We start from the raw sequence: 13829 nt of genomic DNA, 5'->3' as shown, positions 1-13829 counted from the left end.
AAAAAGGTTAATTTCACTGATTCTGTTTGCCAAGTAAACACAAGAACAACCCGATCAGCACAGCTGCCAGAGCAGTATGATGTGGCACAGGAACAGATGACTAGGGATGAGAAGGTAGGAGAATGACCTTGCCTGAAAAACAGCCTGAACACACTAGTATCTCCCAAAAAAAACACAGGGGACCGATGGCAAAGCCTGGCTTCCCCATGCTTCAACCTAGAACGATGAGATCCACTTGCCTTTCCATCATTTAGTAACCAAGGAGACATCTGGAGTTGTGGAAAAGCTACATACCAAGCCCTGTGGACTCTGGGACTGACACTATTCATCCTGCCCTTGAATGCAGGACTGAGTCCATCATAAACGTGACATTGTTCAAGTGCTTGTTATAAACTAAACAGGAAGGTATCAGTAATTTGGGAACCTCATGCTGTCCATGCTTGGAGAAAAGGAAAATATTTAATTCTTAAAAAGCAGCAAAGGAAAATTCTGTAATCTAGCTCTGCTGACAGTTTTTGGCGATAAGGTTTATCTTCTACATTGTCTCCTCTCATGACAAAGTGATTTAGGTTATGATCTGCAGAAGCATGGAAAATGCCTAATGCCTAGGTACAAGGCAGAGGTTTTTGTGCTAGCTTGCAGCGCTTTGTATCTTGCACATCACAAAACAACAGCCATGATAAACGCATATATCCATGACATTTACAAAAAAGCATAAGAGGTCCAGCGTCGGCAAAGTCTGTGACCTACATCTCCTTCCCCTGACTCACCTGCCACAGGTCTATGAATAAAATGTAAGTCACCAAAGTCAGGGACATTGCCTTTCTTGGCTTTGAAATCAGTTCGGAAGCATTGCAGTTATCCAGCATTGGAAATGGTCATGATGCATTAGATTGCTCTTCTGCCAAAGACCTGTGTAAGCATCTCACAGCCCTAAAACCACTGGAGCCTTCTAACCTGAGCAGAAGCAGTAGTGCTTGAGTCTCGGTCCAGACTCGGTTTGCTTAGGTTTTAGGATTTGAGATTTAATCCTAATTTGGCTGCAGAACTCGTTGCCAAGACACTAGAATTATCTAGACTGTTCTGATCAGATTCGTACCATCTGGGAAAGTATAAAAAGGCTCCCAGACCCCACCAAACCTCACCACACACTGCTATCTATAATGTCATTCCTGTTTTCCTGATACCCACGCTAAATGGGACCAAATTCAGAAAACAGACCTCTGTGGTCATGCAATCCAAATCCAAAAGCCATTAAGTCTGGATTTGGATTTAACAAAAGCCTTTGCTCCACATAAAAGTTAGCATGTAGCTATAACAGATAAAGCCCTCAATTGATGCCCATTCCTTGTGAAATAATATGCCATAAACAAAAGTCTTACTACAGATACTATTGGGCCACATTTGTCATGCTGCCATTCAGAAGGACCTCAACAGGTTGGAGAAATGGGCAAACTGGGTCCTCATAAGAGTTCAAAAAGGGAATATATGAAGTCTGACAGTTGGGGATGAACCATGCACCAGCTGGAGGTATTTCCATCATGGAGATATCAAAATCCAAACTGGACATGGCCCTGAACAACCTGCTCCAGCTGTCCCTGTTTTGAGAAAGGCCTTTGGACTAGATGGTCTCCAGAGGTCCCTTCCCACCTCAGCTATTGTGTGATTCTTTTAAGTTCTCATGGAGTATATGGAGAGAATGCAAACACTCTGGCTTTACAGTACAGGAATAAACATGTTGGATACTAAGACTGCCTAATAGCCATTGTACCTTCAATTAAAAGGTGACTATGAAAACTGTCAAAATTATAAAGGCTGCCACAAAAGATACTACAGGGAAGGCTGTTTAACTCTACAAGCACAGCAGGCAATGCACAAACGCATACTGCACCAGCTGGTGTCCAATACGGAGACCTCCTTGTCTCTCTTCTTTTCAATTTACTCTTATTTCAGCTTTTATTCAGGAATGAGGTTACAGTTTTGACACCGAATGTCAGAGATGCAGGGCCAAGTGTCTCTTGCTCTTCCTCTTTTAAAAGTATATTTCACTCCAGATCAGAGGTTTGAACCTGGAGCTCCATATCCTGAGGCAGCAACCTGAACTCAAGTTGAAGAACACCACGCTGTCTTGTTCTTCATCTGGCTTGGCCTCTCTCTTGTGATATTCTTACTTACATTTTCCTTAAAACATCCACCTCTTCACATGTTGGCCTCAACAAAAATACAAGAACAATTTCAGGAAAGCTTCATTTCACAAAAATGTTCCCATCACCTCTAGTGGTGACTTCACTTTCTCTAAGTACACAAAATATGAGTCCAGCTGCAATGTGTGTATTGTGTAAACCTGGTGTGACTCTGCTGAAGTCAGCAAATGTGGTCCAGATTTGCAGTGCTTTCTTGGAATGAAGAAATTTGCCTTCTATTTATAATATACTTCCTTACTAAAGAATTAGCCTTAAAATGGCACTCACTTTTTCAGTAAATGCTTTAGAAAAAGAAACAAAAAACACCATTAATTACCAAAAAACCTCCTATGCAATGGCAAAAAATAGCTTGTAGTCCAAGTTTTGCTGTTATGCTAACACAAAGCTGGAGTCATCCTGATCTTGTCATCAACATGACTACACATTCACTCTAATTTAAACAGTCAGCAGAACATTATTCTCATGCAAATAACACACAAATCTGCCACCAACTGGTAATACATAGCTCAATTTGACAACTATACATACTATCAGACAAGTATTGATAATAAATAAAGATAACAAATGAGAAACTTGTGTTTAGCAGCCTAAGCAATTAATAACTAAAGACAGACTGACAGACAGATGAATTTTGTCAGCACATGGGAAGGATCCACTAATTGCATTGCACTTAAGTTGCAAAAGTGGACAGTTTTTTATTTTTTTTATTTTTCAGAAAAACTCATAAGAAAGTTTAAAACCACGCTGCTTATCCGTGGCTGCAGCTCCCCACTAAGCAGGGTGATGCCATGTCTGCCAGACCTCTTTCAGGTATCCTACCCCTAGTTGCTCTGCTTTCCAAAGGAATCAGGACACCAGCAGCACACCCCATACTTAGATTTTCCTCCCATTAGTTAGGCCACCTTCCTGTTGACTTAAGTCCCTTTTCTTTAATGTCTCTAAGGTTGATCTTTCCAACATAAGTCCCATTCATATTTAATCTTTAGCTCTATTTAACTTGTCAAGGCTCTAATAAATGAGGAGAGCACTCTTGGCCAAAGGTTTTCCTCTGATCTGCTTGGTCCACGGAAGTGGATATATACTTCAAATGATACAGTTCATGTCTCAGAGGACGCAAGTGAGACTGCAGCCAGCAGCAGAGCGTGCAGGCATCCCAGCCACAGAGCAGATCCACCACGGCACTCCCTCATATTGAGATAGACATCAGGCTCCAGCACTCGCCTTAGCCTTGTCTGTGTGTCCCAGTTAATCCCCAGGATAAGGGAGGAAACCTCCAAGAGGTGAAAATGACTGCTAAGTAGGTTAAGCAAAAGCAATTTCAAGGATGGCAGGAGGCTGGGATGCGGGGTTCACTATGATCTCCTCCCACCTTGGAAAGAGACCACTTTAGAGTGTCCCTTCACCTTTTTTTTCAGCAGGGACTAATCCCACTCCCTTGACACCAAGGGGAGCTGCTTTGGCTCTGAGGTCTCATTCATCAGTGCAACTTCTGCTGGATAAATGGGGCAAATCCCATAAACACTCTTTCAAATGAATGAGTGGGACACCTGATGGGACAAGAGGTGGTCCTGGCCAACTGAAAGGGCTGCTTCTATGTAACCACGCTTTCATCCCTTTTCTCCTGAAAAAAACTTGCTGTCCTTATTGCTAATAGCGCTGGAGTCCTTGTCTCCAGGACATCCCCCTTTCTCCATTCTGCCCGCTCCCACACCCTCACCTGCCAGCATTAGCTCTCCACACACACACTGGTCCCCCTGGAAAGCTCAGGAGTTTACCACCACCGTGCTCTTCCCACCACGTCATGCCAAATCCACCATGTCGCACCCTGCCCACCACGTCACACCCTACCCACGATACCACTCGACCCGATTCCTCATAGCAGTCACTGCAGCAGGTCCAGATCACAGAGAGAACGAAGCACAGGTCCTTCTCTGCCTCAGCTCCCAATTTCTCACCCCCTGACCTTTACGCTAGCAGGCATTTATCTGAAAAAGTCACCTTTAAAGCCAAAACACACGCAGCGGTTGGACAACGGGAAGAGGGAGACCTGTCCATCCGTGCCATCCAGATGCTCCGTCAAGCGGCACTATCCCAGGCTTGGCTCCCTCCTCAGCCCCGAGACAAATGTGGCTTCCCTCTTGACTTGCTATTTAAAAACCATCCCAAGACGGGCACATGGCTGTTGCAGATTAACGAGCTGGAGCCGTCAGCGGGTAAGTGGTGTCTCTGTCTGCTACGAAGCACCAGGTGCCCCCACAGTGGAACTGCTGCTGCCTCCGCGTCAGACCAGTCCATTTCTTTACCGGCAGCTTTGCATGATTTTTTTATTTAAGGAGGATCGTTTCCTAAAACAGATTAGAAGCTCCCATTCCAGGGGAGAGGAGGTTCAGCCACGAGTATATATTGCATAAATATAAGTTTTTATTGCATTTACACGTCCTCTCAGTGCACTTTACCAGAATAGCTCTTTATCTGCAGACACAGCTCATTGACCTGGGCTGAATGTGGAGCCCGTTTGAGGCAGCAGACAACACGACCGAGACCATTCAGCTCCCCGATTTGTGTCCCTCCATCCAGCCTGACCCCTCTAAATCCCACATCACGTCCAACCCACAGGGCGGGGTATCGAAAGCCTTCTGCCATCCAGAGGTAGGCAGAAGGTAGGTATTTTGTTTCACACGCAGCTTCAGAGATTATGAAATCTGGGTTGATGTGGAGCAGCAGCAACACCTGAAGTGTAGAAATTGTCTTAAAAGGAAAACCTTACTTTCAAGAGGTCTGTTTAGGTCTGAAGCTCAGCAAAGGCCACACAATTCTGCGAGAGCTTTCATTTCAATAGGATGGCGATTTCTGACAGAAAACAGTTCTGATTTTTTTTAAATCTCTGTATCAGAGCTAATGGAATTACATACACAGTAAAGAGAGAGTATATATCTGTCATTCTGCTACACCCATGGCAGTCATTTATAGTGATGCAAAGTGGGTTGAAGCCCTGTCACATCAACACAGCAGGGTTTTACATCATGATTATTACGGCAGTTACCCCAAGGTTCCTGTCACGATCACAGCCCTGACTGAACAAGGTATAGTGCAAACGTACAATGAGAGAACGCATCCATAAGGAGCAATTGGGCATAAAGCAGGAAGATGAACAGAGCTACGAAATAAATTGCCCAGGGCCCCACAGGAGGCTGATTGCAGAGGCAGGAATCGCCCCAAGGGCAGGTCATACCACCTTCACGCAGGTTTACATAACCGTAAGTGAGCAAACACTTTAAAATCAGACTCATTGTACAGGGAAATATGGCTCTGGGGCACCGCTGGTCCAGATGTACGTGTCAGGGGCCATTTCTTTACAGCTCACAGCTGCATTTTTGCTTTCTTTGCTAAAACAGGACCAAACAGCACCATCAGTAGATGGTGCCATCATTTGATACCTTTGCTTGCTTAGTTCACCTAGCGAAATAAAATGGCAAACACTTTGTGTGGATTTGGGATGCAGGTGAAAAGACCAGTCTCGAGATTTAGCTGCACTGCCGCATGAGAAGCCTGAGGAGACTGGGGAGGAGCAGAGGAAAAGAAATAGCCAGTGAGAGAATTAACATAAACAATTGCAAAAGGATTTACATTGGTGGAGCCTGGATGATAAAAACAGGCACAAAACACAAATGGGCTTTAACATTCAAAAATAACTAAAAAAAAACCCAGAGGAACATGGTCAGACATTTATGTCATTCTTCTGAGAGCACAAGGCAGCTCCACGCAGATGGGTAACCACTCAGACTGTAACCATCTGAAGGGCAGAAGTGACAATCCCCACAGCCAGTGGATGAGAAGTGCCTCAATTACAGCGCATTAAAATTCCCAGTAAGCTGTGGGAACCTGCTTGGTATTTTACATGGCTATGCTGCACCCTGGAGTTACACTCCTTTCCACAAGTCCAGTGATGACAGCACAGTGATGAGATGACATCACCTTTCAGGTAATGCTATCAAGTCATAGCATGCAAAGAGAGACTGGAAGCTGGAGGGGCAACCTGTGGGGCTACACCAACTTTGTTACCTGGAAATTCCTAAGCTGTTGGTGCCTGCTAAGAAGTGTAGCTGCTATGAAAAAAAAAAAGAAAAAAAAAAAAAGAAAAAAAAACCAAAACACACAACTAATAGCAATGCATTTTAATCCCACAAAACGCATGGATGAAGTCCATGGAAAATCTCGTCTAGGATCCCTAGAAGACAAGCTGCATCCTGGGCTAAAAAGCCATCTTGATGAGTCCTTGGTGGACAATATTTTGTTGCCAATCAAGCAACCACCTTTTTTAAACACCCCTGTCTATCAGCAACCTCATCCACAACATCCTCCAAGAGCAGTCCCCAGAATAACCACTCACGTGGCACCCTCCACGTGCCACCAGTGCCCACCCAGCAGCACAAGGACCATAAGTAAGCTGCACCAGCTTCAGCCCAGGCTGGCGCAGGGTTTGGAGGTGGCTGGTTTGGAGGGCAGCAGTGAGGTCGCCCACCCCAGGCAGCACAGACCCGCATGCAACTCATGCATTTATTTGAAACCATTTCTGCTTTGTAATGTCTGAAAGCAGTTTTTAGGGGCTGATGTTAGAAAGGAACCGCAAGATTACAGAGGGCTTGTGGACAGCCACAGACAGGCCCACCAGAGCTGAAGCTGTGGGCATCCCTAACAGTAGACAGAAAGCCTTTGGGAGCCTCAAGCCCATCACCAGGCACTGACTCCTTTGTGTCCCTTCAGATTCAGATGAGGAGAACAGACATTAAATCCACAGCAGATCTGTGGTTTCCAACTCCAGTTAACAAGGGAGGCTTTGCCTCGCTTATTTTTACATTCCAGTCGTACATAATCAAAGAATATATTCTGCTTCTGTGGATTTAAAGTCTGTGGATCTTGCTGTCGATGTTAAGGTGCTTGGCCAATGCCATCAGCCCCTGTTCATCGGTTCTGATGTGCCAGGTTGACTTTTCTTCCCCCTAATGTTTTAGAAAGGGAAGGAGCACTAGAGAAGAGAAAATTTAGGTTATTTTTGAAGAATGTTAGGGAAGGCAGGGAAACACTTCTGGTTTAGATTAGCAGCACAGGGTAATGACAGAGGAGACCCTCTGCTATAAGCCCTTGCATTTCATCAGCACGTGACATCTCCACTGGTGCACTGTCCAGCCCAGTTCTGACCATTAAAGCAATGGCATTTTCACTGTTTCCCTCCAGAGGCTGTCCTGTAAGCTCAAATGTCTGAAGCTATTTACACTGCCTATCTTTACCCTCCCGTGTAGCTAATAGACGGAGTAGACACCACTCAGAGTCCTCACTTAGATACCCAAATTAGATGCCTGCAGTTAGATGATACCCTCACTTTCTCACACTCCCTTTCACATCCTTCTCACACTGTCAGATTGGTGCTAACAAACCTGAGCATCTACAAAACTGTCTCTTCTTTTAAGTTCATATTACCCTAGGAACAACCTGCATCCTTTGCCTGGGAGCTATGGTTTGACTGGTTGTTGGCTGTTGGTTTGGGCAGATTACAGAAGGCTCACTGATTTCCCTGCACTTTCATGCACTTCGAAAAGAGACAACGGATAAAATGCAGAACCAGCTTCCTGCACTCACACACCTGTCTAGCGAGGCAGTGTATTGCACCCAGAGGTTGATTTGAAATGGGAAAGGAGGGAAGGCGAGAAAACCCTCTCTCTGAACGCACACAGCACCTGTCCAAGCAGTCAGCTTGCCTCTGGTGGTCTCGCTTTGACGCATTACACACTGGATTTGGGCTGTGAAATGTTGGGTTGCAACACATTTGTAAAAGTAACACCCACCGTAAAAAAAAAAAAAAAAAGCAGGGAGCTCCATCTTTCCTATAAAATGTAACTAGGAGGAATTAAAAAGCAAAAGAAACACCCTCCGGCGCGTTCACAGAAGCTATAAACCCAAGCAACTGTTTTGCCAGGTGTTACTGTGCGGCTCCTGCTGTTAAAGTGATTCTTTGCTGGCATCTCGCCTGTCTCATCTTCCCAGTACCCCTGAGCCCACTGGGCATGCAGCGCTGAGCGGGGACAGCCGGGGAAGCTATTAGCCAGCCCTGCTCGGCAAGGGCTGAACCGGCGACAGGCTTTGAGCAGCTGAATGAAGTGTTGTCATTTCCCAGCTGGGAGCGGGAAAGAGCGCAGTGCCGCTTCCTGATGCTGTTATTTTATTTTGCAGCGGCTTCCCCTTCCCGCTGTCTGAATGTCACAGATTACTTCACTGCTGTGCAAGCCTCAGGGAGGGGGAGCAGAGGGGGAAGTGAAAAATCTGGCAAGCGCTTCCCAAGCTGCCGGCATCCCTGATGCCCCAGCTGCTGCACAGAAACCAGAGGCTGGAAGGGATGGATGGAAAACTCACGTTTGGGAAGAAAGTGCCATGCACAGGTTGTTAACCTACCTGCCAAGGTTTGCAAACTCCCAAAGATCCTACTCTCACTCCCATCTATTTAACCCTTCCACACTAAGGCTCACGATGTCTTGCTGGCTCCGGAAATATAAGCCCCAGGCTGCTTTTTGGAGCCTGTCAGCAGCACTCTTTTGTCAAGCAGAGGCCTTCCTGTCAAGTTATACAAAGTACTTGCTCTCCTTTTCCCCGTGGGAGCTGCACATGCTTCCTCCCACAGCAGCCCGAGCTTTTGTCAGCCCAAGGAGCAGGGCAGCTGGCAGGACACCCCAGTGTCTGGCAGGGAGACCGCTCTGCACAGCCCCATAGCTCACCACTATACGCATGCAAAGGCTCTGGGCAGAGGAAACAGTGGGGAATTTGGCAAATCAGGCTGGAGGATGGCAGGGATCCCCGTTCTGGATGAACAGCAAGGATCTGTGCATTGCTTCAGTTGCCCCTGTGCCAGGCACTGACCTGCCGTATGGCCGCTGGGACACGGCATGCCAAAATGGGAAAAGCAGCAGCAAGGACTACATCCAAAGGCAACATATGCTGCTTTACAACACTTTCCAACCTGTCCGGCTGCAAGCTAGAGACAGGGAAGCAGAGAGTGTATTTGATAAAGTCAGAACAAATGCTGCAGACATATGGTTTCCTATAGTTTACAGAAAGGTCCTTCGACCAGGGCTGAACTGAAGCTCTCAGAGAACTAACAAAAATAACTAAGAATAAGAAACAACAGAGCCCTGACATTATTTCCCCAATGTGGTTACCACACAGCTACAGCAGCAGCAGTGAGAACACCAAATTCTCCAGCGTATGGGAGAAAACCCTTTCACCAAAGCTTCCTTGTCTTTATTTCTCTCTGAAATTTCATTTGGCCGTGGTCCTGTTTTGGGGATCTGGCTGTATATCTGCAAATCTACACACTTAGTTTTGTGCCCTGTAGGCTGTACACACAAAATAAGCGAGGCCAAATTCAGTTCTTTCTACATATTTCAATAACTAGCACCTCCAGCCCTCCGTGAAGAGCCACGGGAGGGAGAGCAGACAGCACTAGATTGAGCTGGAGTGACCTAACACCAGCCTACAACACTGCCACTGACTTTCAGGTGGGTCATATTCTCTTTTCCTTGCTGTTTGATTTAGTGAAAGCTCTTCCTTGTGCCTTGGATTTGTAAAGCAGAGACAAGTGCCAACTGCCCCTATGAAGCATTTTAAGACCCATCCACTACAACGTGCAATACTCAGGAATAACAGCAGGACTGCTGCCTGGATAAGGTAGCATGCAGAGAGCTCAGAGGGTAGGCTGAGGCTACTGAAATCTTTCTTCCCTTTAAGGCAAAAAGGAGATGCGAATAAAAGCATTCTGCTTAGTTTATTCATTCTGAAAGAGGTGGCAAGTGCTGCTCTCAGTATGCAAACACAGAAAGGATAATTAAACAGCAGAGATTGGGGCAGCATGGTGGATCATTGCAACAGCCTTGTTTGCAGGTTCCCCATGAATTTGTTATATCAGAAAAAATTGTCATATCTATAACATCTAGTAAAAGTTGAACATTGTCAGAAGCAATTAAATTTACATAATTTTCAATTTTTAAGCTTAACGAGCACATTGAAATCACTGCAGAAAATGCAAAAAAGTCAGACTTGATGGCAAAATTAGTATCTCAAAACAGGTTTCTCCTCCAGTTGCAAGAGAGGTCCTGAATCACATTCTCCTCTGAGTAATTTTTCCTTTTACTTCCACAGCTGAAAAGACAATTTATTTTAACAGGCAACACCAACAGAAAATCCCATGGCTCATGTGCATCATAGCCCCAAGAGAAGAGGACCACAACAGTACCGTGGATCTTTCTAGCCATCTATGTGGGAGGGTCTGCAGGACAGGTAGCGAAACCTCAACCTGTATCAACTTCTTGGCGAATTCCCCCCAGAGCAGGCAAAGAGGGATGCATTAGTGTATCAGTGCTTTGTATGAAAGAGTTGAGCTCCCAGACCGCTTTCAAGTCATCCAGCCTCATCCTGCATCCATGTCAGATAACCACGAGAGGAGAACAGGGCTGTAGTTGCACAGCTTACGTTGGCCTAAATCACTGCTGTGACTGCAGATGGTTGTAAGTCAGGTCAGTTTATTACAACTGCTTATAGCAGCACTAAAGGAGAGGCAGAGCAGGGCTGGAAGGAGCTCAGGGGCAGCAGGAGGTGGGACCACATCTCTGAGCAGCGGTACCAGCTTGCACAGGCTCCAAGTACCAGTGTCAGACACAATCACACTGCCAGCTGTGGGCTGAAGGACAGAAACCATTTGGCAGCGCACAGCACCGCTTCACAGTAATTCGGACTGGGAAGTATTCACCACCACACGGCCCCATGGTTTCAAGGAGCATTGAAGCAGACAGGTTGCATTAAATCTCGTGTCAACATACAGCCTCCGGCTCTGATGTTTGGATTGAGTGAGTGTAACTCTCCACTGATCTCTGGGGCGACAGGGAAAATACTATCCTCACATCCCTCAAGGCACAAAGAAAATCTTTTCGTTCTCACTTCTTCTTTTTCACCTCTTTTAAAGCGATGGGATTCCTCACCAGCTGTAACCGGCACGCACACTCTCCCAAAGTGCCATTTAATACCGTCACACAAAACTGCAGCGTGACCCACTTTGGGTTATTATGTGCAATAATTGCAAAACACAGCAGCCCTGGTCTGCCAGGCTCCAAGAGGCTTTCTGCAAGGGCACTCACTCAATCCCCACTTTCTGTAAACTCTCAGCTACGTGCCCGAGAGATGGACAGCATTTCTCCCTGTCGCATCCACCCCCACCTCCACTTAATTTCATGCTTGGACTGTGACTGCATTAACAGGGCATATCTAGTTTCTCCCTCTTCCAGTGATTAAACCGACATGGTGCTTTGCACAGTCTTTCACGGACTCTTTATCTCAGTAACAAGAGGGAGGAAAAAGCACAAGGACAACTCTGAGCAAAGCAACGCTGTCTCCTTTCCTCACACTGGCAGAAGTCTCTCTGGGAAGTGGTGTGCACCCTCTGTCAGGAAGCTGGGAGAGAAAAGTAAAGACAGCTCAAGGGCTTGTCAGGACGGGCTGGACCTGAGAAATGGGAAATTCTGGAGGTCTATTTAACAACATTTTCCAGCCTTTTCACTGTATTTTTCAAATGTATTACATTGAGGAGATGAGTAGAAATCAGAGTCTCGGAGACATTGTGCTCAAAGGTTTCAGAAATTACTTCTGCTTCTGAGAGCTCTGCAGGAGATGCCCAGAGGAGAGTGGTGCCCTGCTCTACCGCAATGCCCATGAAAATCAAGGATGATGGCTATAGATGCAGGACACTGAAGCCACAGCTGAGTACTGCTAATTGACATCAGTCCAAAACTCAGTTTTAACTGAATGGTTTTTCCCAAACTGTCTTCTTGTCTGCCAGACTTTGGTGTTGGTGAATGTAATCTCGCAAGTTTACAAAGCTTTTATGGAGAAAAATCTTACTCTAGGACTTAAAAAATACTTAAAAGTACAAAATTGGGGATTTTTATCTAATCCCATTTCTTTGGTTCATCAAATGGTCATAAAAGAAGGAAATATTCTAAGGCCCACAATAATTATTAAGGGAATTGCCACCATACCAGGATAAACCAGCAGCAGAGTCATGAATTGGTGCAGGGATGAAAGACTGCTCTCCTGGCTTTAGGGCCTTGAGTCACTCCAAACACAGGACTCCCCGGGCAGTGCAAGGTGCCTCATCTCCTCTCTGTGGAGTTGGCAGATAGGACACTGAACCCATGGGATGCTTATACTTTTGCAGGGTAACAGAGCCTTGGGTAAGATCTGTCAATTGCCACTTATCTGTGTTTGGGAAAGCAAATAATAGCCTAAATTTTCACAATGTAGCTGCCTACATTCAAGCAAGTTCTCTTCAGCTCCCTGTACCACAGGTGCAGAATGTTCATCTCATGATAATGCAAGCACTTGAAACAGGTCAGACGATTCCCACTCCAGGTCCTCTAGCCCATATCCTAGCATACTCTCTGCAAAGACTCCGTGTGACAGGCTCTTCAGACAGCAATTGTGCAATGAGTGAAGACACTGTAAAATAAGGATGACCCCAAATCAAAGCCTTCATCAACCCTATGATCTGACACTCTAAGAGACATTTGAAAAATGCAAATGCATAAACTTGCCTCTCTCTCTCTCCTGCCTCATTCTTGGGCTTTAGCCAGACACAAAACTGCCTTGCTACCATAAGACAGGCTTTTCACTTCTAATGGGCTTTTGAAGCACCCACAGGTCCTTTCAGCTCATACTTGAATCATTCAACACCTTTACAAGTTCCTTAGTTTCTCAGAGGAGCTAGCCAAGCATCTCTAGAGCCAATTATAGGAGCGAACAATGCAACTATAAAATAACAGACTCTGTTCCCAACCCATAGTTTAGAGGCTTTGCTTAGAGAATCTCCAAATCCATCACAAGCATATTCACTGTCTTCAAATCCCCTTGCCATAACCCTTGCAAAGATGACAGCAGCTGGAAGAAGAATGAGGGGAGCTGACTTCAGAGGCGTACTGATTACCTGGGACACACCTTGCTTATGCAAAGGTCCCAGCTCAGACCTCAGCTTTCCCAGGAGTTCCTTTGCTTGTCACACAAAGCTAAGTTTGAGACAGACTTGTTCTACTCACACATAACTACAAGTGACATTTGTGCAGTTTCAGCCTATTTTCATGAGGAAATACCTTTGTTTGCATTTGGTTTTATGATGGGACCAGAGAATTGCAGCTGATATCGCTATTGAATGAAGCTGGGCCAAGTGGGTTATCGTTCCAGATAGCTGGTCTACTGGAAGGTGTTTTCATACACATGCACGCGCGCGCACACACACACACACACCGAGTTTGGCTGGGCTCGCTAAAATATTGTAGCACTTATTGCTCCTTGAGGCCTATGAGTTCACTTCTAGGCTCCAGGCCAGCTTGGAAATCATATAACCTACAAGAGCAGCAAGGCTGTAAGGAGACATTTGTCAAGAAAAAAGGTAGTTCCTGAGTGCTGTTCCCTGCAGTACATATCTCAGCAACCCTGAAACCAAGATAGTAACTAGTCAATGCTTCAGGGACTATCCTTGGCGAGGTCAGCCAAAAAATGACTGCCCATCACCAAGACTAAGAGGGTCACCGT

At 45.7% G+C, this 13829-nt stretch overlaps 1 protein-coding gene across 8 annotated transcripts in view; it reads right to left on the bottom strand.

Annotated features, from left to right (window-relative positions):
* FGFRL1 (fibroblast growth factor receptor like 1) overlaps positions 1–13829 on the bottom strand; it is a 173945-nt gene that overhangs the window by 130755 nt on the left and 29361 nt on the right. The window contains exon 1 of one of the 8 annotated variants that reach the window (XM_054065162.1): positions 4203–4294. The exons of the other annotated variants lie outside the window; for them this stretch is intronic. The gene's annotated coding sequence lies outside the window, so the exon portion shown is untranslated. Of the gene's footprint in view, positions 1–4202; positions 4295–13829 lie in introns of those variants that run through there. 8 annotated transcript variants of the gene reach the window in all.

The sequence above is a fragment of the Cuculus canorus genome, chromosome 4, assembly GCF_017976375.1.
Source record: "Cuculus canorus isolate bCucCan1 chromosome 4, bCucCan1.pri, whole genome shotgun sequence".
Taxonomy (NCBI): Eukaryota; Metazoa; Chordata; class Aves; order Cuculiformes; family Cuculidae; genus Cuculus; species Cuculus canorus.
The sequence above is the reverse complement of the archived record's forward strand: the minus strand, read 5'-3'. Positions and strand labels throughout refer to the sequence as shown.